The 9,710-nt window shown below is 39.3% G+C and overlaps 1 pseudogene; it reads right to left on the minus strand.

The window, feature by feature from the left end:
* Positions 1-201: 201 nt before the first annotated feature.
* On the minus strand, positions 202-9,332 carry LOC112237450 (annotated as a pseudogene).
* Positions 9,333-9,710: the final 378 nt, after the last annotated feature.

Genomic DNA, 9,710 nt, shown 5'->3' on the forward strand with positions numbered 1-9,710 from the left:
GGGGTGGCCAGTCCTCTTCTGGCTGTGCCGGGTGGAGATTATAACAGAACATGGCCAAGATGTTCAAATGTTCATAAATGACCAGCATGGTCGAAGGTTTTAACTGTATCCCTGTTCCTGTAGTAGAGCTACTCTCCTGTAGGTTTTAACTCCAACCCTGTTCCTGTAGTAGAGCTACTCTCCTGTAGGTTTTAACTCCAACCCTGTTCCTGTAGTTGAGCTACTCTCCTGTAGGTTTTAACTCCAACCCTGTTCCTGTAGTTGAGCTACTCTCCTGTAGGTTTTAACTTCAACACTGTTCCTGGAGACCTCCCTCATCTCCTTCTTGTTGTTTTCAATATTCTTTAACAAAAGCTTATTGGTTTTCAGCCAAGGTCCCAGCCATGGGAATATGTTGTACCACTATCTTCCCATAAACAAAAAGTAAAGCATAAATGTAGCCTACAACAAATTGAATATTTAGTTTATTTTAATGGTTCAGTCAAGTGTGAACAGTTTGGCATTATTCTCTAAGAGTGAGAAACAAAGTAAACATCATGTACCTGCATTGAAACAGAGCCACTAATTCTGAGGTTCTCATTGGCTTGGATCTTGGGGTCAGAGTATTCAAACCTGCTGCCATACACAATGTTGGAGATACATTGGAGACATCATAATTCATTGGCTGGGTTGTGTCAAATGCTTTACCTGTCACAAAGCCCAACAGAAAGAGAATTAGCAAAACTAAGAACATGTATATATTTGTTATCTTATTTGGGTTTTCAAAAATCGGAACTTCAAATTTTTACCCTCATGTTATTTCTAACAATTGAATTAGGTAGCGAATTTCCTCCTCACTTCCTTTCTTGCCCATGCCAAAGTCTAAGGTTCGCTACGGAAAAGCATATTGTCTCTTTCCATGAGTTTCCATTGGCAACCAGAATACCTGTAGAAAAGTCACATTGTGCGGGTGTCAGGAATTAATCATGTCAGGAGAGAATAATATCTTTGTCAAATATTTGGGTCTGGAGTTACAGCACCAACTATGCCACAGACCATTGTGTAGAATGCAACAGTTAACTGGATTACAGGTTTGGACATTACCATGTCCACTGGTGAAATCTTAGGACACAGGCGGCATTCCCCGGTCCCCAAACTCCTCTGCATGGTTGACCAGCGCCTGCTTGACCATCTTGTATCCTGCCATCTTGTACCATCTTGTATCCAACCACTTTCTTGGGTCCAAAGTGAACCGTAAAGATGGAGCCATATTTATTGGATAGCTGGAGGGATAAAGCATACAGATAAAGTCTACCTATAGATACTGGTGTACCGGACTGTAACAAATCTATTCTTTGTCTGAGGAAGAGTAGTCAAGATCAGACCAATATGCAGCGTGGTAAGTGTCCATGTTAATTTATTAGAACTGAACACACAAAACAACACCGTGAATGACAGAAACAAAACAGTCCTGTCAGGTGAAACAACACACTAAACAGAAAATAACTACCCACGAATCATAGTGGGAACACAGGCTACCTAAGTATGGTTCTCAATCAGAAACAACTATTGACAGCTGCCTCTGATTGGGAACCATACCAGGCCAAAAGCAGAAATACAAAACGTAGAACAAAAACATAGAATGCCCACCCCAACTCACGCCCTGACCAAACTAAAATAGAGACATAAAAAGGAACTAAGGTCAGGACGTGACACGGACAGCCGCACAATAAAAATCACAGTAAATTGAACTCTTACTGAAGAAAATGTAACTCTGCCACAGATAACATTTGGTCCCAGTCTAAAGAGAGTAAAACCTACTCTGGTCATTTTTTTCAGAGATGTGTATGTTCAATTTATTGTTGATATTTAACTCTGCGTCATTGCATTTCCCTCTGTACACTATTAATTGTAATATCTCTGTTACTTTTTTGTTCACTATTCTAAAGTGTATTATTTAGAGTAATGTTGACTCATATAATCACAACAGTTAATTCAACTTCTATTTTGTCAAACTCAAAACTATTTTGGGTTTATATGGTTCCATTTGAGTTGTAAAATCTAATTTATGTATTTCTTAATGTGTCGTATTATGGTGGCTTGGTTGTGAAATCCAATGTCTATTGGTATCCATTGAAGATAAATCATTTCCAGCAATTTTACATTTCCCACAATTTACATTCAGAATGCAAGTCAGCCTTCTCAGTAAAGGTTGCAATAAATCCAACCACTTACAGATTAGATTAGGAAAATGTACAGTATGTTACATATCATTGTGTAGCATAAAATTAATGTATAGTACCAGTCAAATGTTGACACACCTACTCATGCAAGTTTTAATTTAATTTGTACTATTTTCTACATTGTAGAATAACAGTGAAGACATCAATACTACCCACTATAAAATAGCACATATGGAATCATGTAGTAACCAAAAAGTTAAAAACAAAAATATATTTTATAATTTCGATTCCTCAAAGTAGCCACCCTTTGCCTTGATGACAACTTAGCACACTCTTGGCATTTTCTCAACCAGCTTCAACTGGAATGCTTTTCCAACAGTCTTGAAGGAGTTCCCACATATACTGAGCACTTGTTGGCTGTTTTTCCTTCACTCTGTGGTCGGACTCATCTCAAACCACCTCAACTGGGTTGAGGTTGGGTGACTGTGTAGGCCAGATCATCTGATGCAGCACTCCATCACTCCTTCTAGGTCAAATAGCCCGTACACAGCCTGGAGATGTGTTTTGGATCATTGTCCTGATGAAAAACAAATGATAGTGGGACTAAGCGCAAACCAGATGGGAAAGTGTATCACTGCAGAATGCTGTGGTAGCCATGCTGGTTAAGTGTGCTTTGAGTACCCCCACACCATCATACCTCTTCCTCCATGCTTCACTGTGGGAACTACACATGAGGCGATCATCCGTTCACCTACAGTACTCTCCGTCTCACAAAGACACAGCGGTTGGAACCAAAGATCTCACATTTGGACTCTTCAGACCAAAGGACAGATTTCCACCAGTCTAATTGTCCACTGCTCGTGTTTCTTGGCCCAAGCAAATCTCGTATTATTGGTTTCCTTTAGTACTGGTTTCTTTGCAGCAATTTGATCATGAAGGGCTGATTCATGCAGTCTCATCTGAACAGTTGATCTGGAGATGTATCTATTATTTGAACTCTGTGAAGCATTTATTTGGGCTGCAATTTCTGAGGCTAGTAACTCCAATGAACTTATCCTCTGCAGCAGAGGTAACTCTGGGTCTTCCTTTCCTGTGGCAGTCCTCATGAGAGCCAGTTTCATTTTAGTGCTTGATGTTTTTGCGACTGCACATGAGGAAATGTTAAAAGTTCTTGAAACATTCCAGATTGACTGATCTTCATGTCTTAAAGTAATGATGGACTGTCCATTCTCCTTGCTCAATTGAGCTGATCTTGCCATAATAAGGACTTGATCTTTTACCAAATAGGTCTTCTGTATGCCACCCCTACCTTGCCACAACACAACTGATTGGCTGAAACGCATTAATTAAGGAAAGAAATTCCACAAATGAACTTTTAACAAGGAACACCTGTTAATTGAAATGCATTCCAGGTGACAACCTCATGAAGCTGGTTGAGAGAATGCCAAGCGTGTGCAAAGCTGTCATCAAGGCAAAGGGTGGCTAATTTGAAGAATCTCAAATATAAAATATATTTTGATTTGTTTGACACGTTTATGGTTAATACATGATTCCAAGTGGTATTTCATAGTTTTGATGTCTTCACTATTATTCAACAATGTAGAAAAGTAAAGAAAAACCCTGGAATAAGTAGGTGTGTCCAAACTTTTCACTGGTACAATACATGCGAAGACACAGACATTGAAACAAACATTTCAAAGAATCTACCTGCAACAGAGCATGCTGGGAAATATGACAATAAGGCCCCTCCCACATATGTGGATACTCCATAGTTTTAACTCCCTGTCTCTGATTACTCTTAAAGACAGGAAGCAAACCAAAAAGGTGGAGCAAAATTAAATCAGACAAAATACTGTTTTTCTAGAAATCATCTTCTGAGAGCCCACTAAAGGTGTTGACCCTACACATCTCTCAAGACAACTGGAGCACTGTAACAGCCAGTCTTAAATTGCACCTTGTCCAGCACAGGTGAAATACCTTCCTTCTAAGAAGATAGCAACCAACACAGGTGTAACACATACTGACTAACGAGGTGACACCAATTGGTGCGCCCTACGTGCTGAAATCCATATATGGAAAAACCAAAACCTTTAATACCTATTTTGGGGTGGCGTGTAGGTGTGTAGGGGTTATAGTGAGTACTATATTACTGTAGTACTATATATATACTGTTTTTAAAACAAACATGTTTTAAGTGAGAAGACTGCATTGGTCTGAAACCAAAAAAGAAAGGAAATTCACAAGCACCAAAATGCCTACTCCACCCATTCTCTACCAACGTTTTCCAGCCCATAGTTTTGGTATATTGTACTATAAACCATGTGTATGCAGGTTTCTCAGGATTCAAATCTCCTCAAAAAATCAGGAAAATACACATTTTAAACTTCAGGAAAATACGTATTTTCACCTTTCATTCAAAACCTAAAATGAGCCCAACTTCAACATCTGGAATAGACGTATTTTGAACGCTTACTGCTTACTGGGTTCAGATTTCTGGGAACACACTGAAAACTAACATGACACTGTTAATCAGTCAGTGCAAATTGGGATTAAAATGGCATGAGGAAAATTGCATTGACTGAAGAGAAGAGGGTGTACTGAATTAATGCATCATAAAGATAGGGCTGGAATTGGTTCTGGATGCTCGAGCAGGAACGTGTCTGTCTCGTGTGTTTATCTAGATAATTAGGTAGCTAGCATGTGTACACTCACTGCAATGCACAGCCAATGCGCTACTTGCATGTACATTGGCTGGGTTTAGATTCAACTTTGCCAACTGTTTCTTATCAAGAAGATTTGTTTAATTATTTTCAGTTTGTGTTGTGAGAGGTTGAGGAAATGTAGACTAGCTATCAGTGTTTGTGCTGAAACTTACATCTGGCTGCACACGTAGCCATCTAGCCAATTTTGAGCTTAAATGATTTAAGCTATTAAAAACCTCTTCAGGATTGGTGGGTCCCCTGTGGGATGGTTGAGCTAAAGTAGGCTAATGCGATTAGCATGAGGTTGTAAGTAACAAGAAAATGTCCCAGGACATAGATATATCTGATATTGGCAGAAAGCTTAAATTCTTGTTAATCTAACTGTACTGTGCAATTTACAGTAGCTATTACATTGAAAGAATACCATGCTATTGTTTGAGGAGAGTGCACAGTTTTGAACATGCACAGTTATTAATGAACAAATTAGGCACATTTTGGGCAGTCTTGATACAACAAGAACAGAAATGCAATGGCTCATTGGATCAGTATAAAACGTTGCACATACACTGTTGCTATCTAGTGGCCAAAATCAAAATTGCACGTCGGCTGAAATAATACATTTTGGACTTTCTCTTGCATTTCAAAGATGGCACAAAAAAAATACAAAAAAAAGAGACTATCACAGTGCAGGTGCATTTATACGGAGACTTGATTACACACAGGTGGATTGTATTTATCATCATTAGTCATTTAGGTCAACATTGGATCATTCAGAGATCCTCACTGAACTTCTGGAGAGAGTTTGCTGCACTGAAAGTAAAGGGGCTGAATAATTTTGCACGCCCAATTTTTCAGTTTTTGATTTGTTAAAAAAGTTTGAAATATCCAATAAATGTCGTTCCACTTCATGATTGTGTCCCACTTGTTGTTGATTCTTCACAAAAAAATACAGTTTTATATCTTTATGTTTGAAGCCTGAAATGTGGCAAAAGGTCGCAAAGTTCAAGGGGGCCGAATACTTTCGCAAGGCACTGTATAGTGTATATACATTAAATCAAATAGCCTAGTACAAACACTAAAACTTTTCAAATCAAAAGGCTACTGCACAGAACAATGTGGACAGTCGGGTGCATCTCAAATTCAGTACCATTAGACAGCAAGATAATAAACTAAAGCACTGATCATCAGGAATGAGATCAGAATGAGTGCTAAGGCCTACATTTGAACACAACCGCGGAAGCTTCAGGCATTTGGTGCTCACCAACAGGGATGTAAACACATTTGTGGTGCTCACCACAGGGATGTTGTGGTGCTCACCAACAGGGATGTAAACACATTTGTGGTGCTCACCAACAGGGATGTAAACACATTTGTGGTGCTCACCAACAGGGATGTAAACACATTTGTGGTGCTCACCAACAGGGATGTAAACACATTTGTGGTGCTCACCAACAGGGATGTATTTGTGGTGCTCACATTTGTGGTGCTCACCAACAGGGATGTAAACACATTTGTGGTGCTCACCAACAGGGATGTAAACACATTTGTGGTGCTCACCAACAGGGATGTAAACACATTTGTGGTGCTCACCAACAGGGATGTAAACACATTTGTGGTGCTCACCAACAGGGATGTAAACACATTTGTGGTGCTCACCAACAGGGATGTAAACACATTTGTGGTGCTCACCAACAGGGATGTAAACACATTTGTGGTGCTCACCAACAGGGATGTAAACACATTTGTGGTGCTCACCAACAGGGATGTAAACACATTTGTGCTCAGATTTTGTGAAAAAAAGAAGCTTTTTCTGCGTATGGAACATTTCCGGGATCTTTTATTTCAGCTCATGAAACATGGGACCAACATTTTACATGTTGCGTTTATATTTTTGTTCAGTGTATTTAGGATGCAAGTATGGGTATTCAGACACGTTATATTATTTTTATTTTGGGGAGGGGGGGAAACTCCAACCTCGAGGGGGGTCCACAGAAACTACTTGACACGTTCTATAGATACTGATAAAGACAACCTGAAGTCAGTTTACTTTTGAGGTTAAAGAACACAAGTTATGTTTTGTGGATAAAATGTGTCAGAGGTCTCTTCTGTCAACAAACATTTATTTTTTAAACTGTAGCAAATGGAACACTATTAATTTGCCACTTCAACATTTATTTACAAATGCAATGCTTGAGTCATGAAGTCCTTTGGGAAGAAAACATTAGCCAGCTAAAAGCAGGGATAATGTGCTGAAGTCCATTCTAGAATTTTACTTACTGAATGTTTTCAAACCTGATGAAAATGAAAACATTTGAACAACATTAGCCAGATTGTTTAATCTTACAGATCACATCAACAACCTAGGACTGGGTGGTTTGGCCAAAATATATATTATCATTTATTATTATAATAAAAGTTCTACATTTACTGTATGAGTTGTGCATTACCCTAGGGTGGCCACATACATTCTAATTGATTTCAGTGGGGCTTTTCCATTTGGATTATTTTATACTCTTCAACTAAACTTCAACCAGAAGTTGATCTCATTTGAGATCATTCCCACTCTGCCACATAGTGCTGCACGATACAGGCGAAATATCTAGGCCTTATTTTTTACAAAATATTGCAATTGTGATTTGACTTGTGATGTAGATCAAAACACTTGGTTGAACTGTTGGAATCATGGAAATATAATACCTGTTCTAATTCTGTAGTTAGAATGTGATAGTGGGCAAAAAGCCAGGAGGTGTTCAAAGAATTAGAATACTAATAGGATCTCTATGGAGGAAGTACTGTAGATCCATTCTTGTGTTACTGTTCTATTATTCTTAAACTCTGCATCAATGAAAAGGGCTCGTAAGCAAACATTTCTCCGTAAAGTCTACACCAGCTGTATTCGGCACATATGACAAGTGCAATTTGATTTGATTTCATATTGAATGACAAACCAAGAAACTGACCCTGGGACTGTATTCTTGATTGACAAACCATAAATATGATCCTTTGTGTAGGGGGGATAACTTCATTGGATCTCTGTGGGGGTAAGGGCACATCCAATAAAGAATAAGATTCTAACATCCAAGTTTGGTCTCTCAAGTTTAGCTGGAATGTAGCCCGAAAGGATTTGAGAAATATTGGTTGATGAAAGCAACCTTTGTACATACAGTGGAGAGAACAAGTATTTGATAACCTGCAAAATCGGCAGTGTTTCCTACTTATAAAGCATGTAGAGGTCTGTCATTTTTATCATAGGTACACTTCAACTGTGAGAGACGGAATCTAAAACAAAAATCCAGAAAATCACATTGTATGATTTTTAAGTAATTCATTTGCATTTACGGGGTCAGTGTATTCAAACCTGCTGCCATAGACAATGGCCAAGATTATGTTGGAGATTGTGTAATTTAGAGGCTGGGTGGTGTCAAATGCTGTACCTGTGATAAAAAAACAAGGAAAATGAAAAAGTAAAATAATCATGAGGCCTGCTGCCTGGATTCCATAAGCCATATGATTCAAACTAGAAAAGTGGATTCTTGACCAGGCCCGGTTGAAAAATGCGCCATTTTAGCAATACAGCCCAATGATACCTGGTGATCTCATTTATAATGTTCTTATTCAAGATAGATTGGGTGACAACATACTTACTGTTTGCAGGCCTATGAAATCACATAAGTCTATGGTCAAAAGGGTTCAGTCATAGGAGCAGAACACCACCCTGCATCCCACTGCTGGCTTGCTTCTGAAGCTAAGCAGGATTGGTCCCTGGATGGGAAACCAGATGCTGCTGGAAGTGGAGTTAGAGGGCCAGTAGGGGGCACCCTTTCCTCTGGTCTAACAAAATATCCCAATGTCACAGGCCAGTGTGGACGTTGCCCTGTGTAGGGTGCAGTCTTTCAGATGGGACATTAAATGTGTGTCCTGACTCTCTGTGGTCACAAAATATCCCATGGGACCAGTGGAGGCTGGTGACTTGAAAAATTGAGGAGGATGGGAGTGAGAGGGCTACTTACATTGTTGGAATGGGATCACATCAGTGATTGAATGAGGGTATGTGGTATGTGTTCAGAGGCTTGACCAGTGCAGGACAGGATTTTACTGGGAAGAGAAAAAACAATAACACAAGACTCTACACAGTTAGACAAAAGAGCTAAGAATGAGGTAGTCCAAGGTTTGGACGAGTTTCCCTATGATGTTAAACTCAGACATCTCAAAATGCATAGAGTCAAACACAGCCTGCGCATCTCGCCCACTTGACACATCAAAGTAGCCCAAGAAACGTTCCTGAATAAAGCCCTGATCATCCACATACCTGACGGTGACAGACAACTGAAAGCAGACTGGTGGCCAGTGGTGTAGGTTTAGCCGGTGTGGTCGCACCAGGGCCTGCAATATACATGGGCCCCGTGATGGGCCCGGATCTGAATACCTCCCCACCACGCCCGAGTATTAATTGTTGACGCAGGTCCATCACGTCTAAAATTTGATGAGAAGATCTTTCTTTAATGTAGGCTATATGATAAATGATGGTTTCACCAACAATTTTCTTTTTTGCCACTACATAAGTCAGTATGATATTTTAGTGTATTGATGACAATAAATCTAATTAATTAGCTAAATAAATCATATTATTCAATAGCTTCAATACCATGTTAATTAACCTCTTGAAGCTTGGGGGCACTATTTTTATGTTTGGAAAAATAACGTTCCCAATTTAAACGGCCTATTTCTCAGGATCAGATGCTAGAATATGCATATAATTGATAGAATAGGATAGAAACACTCTAAAGTTTCCAAAACTGTCAAAATATTGTCTGTGAGTATAACAGAACTGATATTGCAGGAGAAA

This window comes from Oncorhynchus tshawytscha, unplaced genomic scaffold (assembly GCF_018296145.1).
Source record: "Oncorhynchus tshawytscha isolate Ot180627B unplaced genomic scaffold, Otsh_v2.0 Un_contig_5567_pilon_pilon, whole genome shotgun sequence".
In the NCBI taxonomy this organism is placed as follows: domain Eukaryota; kingdom Metazoa; phylum Chordata; class Actinopteri; order Salmoniformes; family Salmonidae; genus Oncorhynchus; species Oncorhynchus tshawytscha.